Source organism: Terrapene carolina, unplaced genomic scaffold (genome assembly GCF_002925995.2).
Source record: "Terrapene carolina triunguis isolate 2854851 unplaced genomic scaffold, T_m_triunguis-2.0 Scaffold192, whole genome shotgun sequence".
NCBI lineage: Eukaryota > Metazoa > Chordata > Testudines > Emydidae > Terrapene > Terrapene triunguis.
In genome coordinates, this window is record NW_020664543.1 from 2,543,313 (window position 1) to 2,543,564 (window position 252).

A 252-nucleotide genomic window follows, 5' to 3' on the forward strand; every position below is an offset into this window, starting at 1 on the left:
CAGCGTGAGAGTGGACGAAGGGCACTGGGTGAGGAGGGCGCCATGAGAGCGGACGAAGGGCACTGGGTGGGAGGGCGCCGTGGGAGCGGACGAGGGAGCCGTGGGCGAGGGCAGCGTGAGAGCGGACGAGGGAGCTGTGGGCGCCGGCACCGTGGGAGCAGACGAGGGAGCCGGGGGTGAGGGCAGCGTGAGAGCGGACGAGGGAGCCGGGGCTGAGGGCGCCGGCGTTGTGAGAGCGGACGAGGGAGCCGG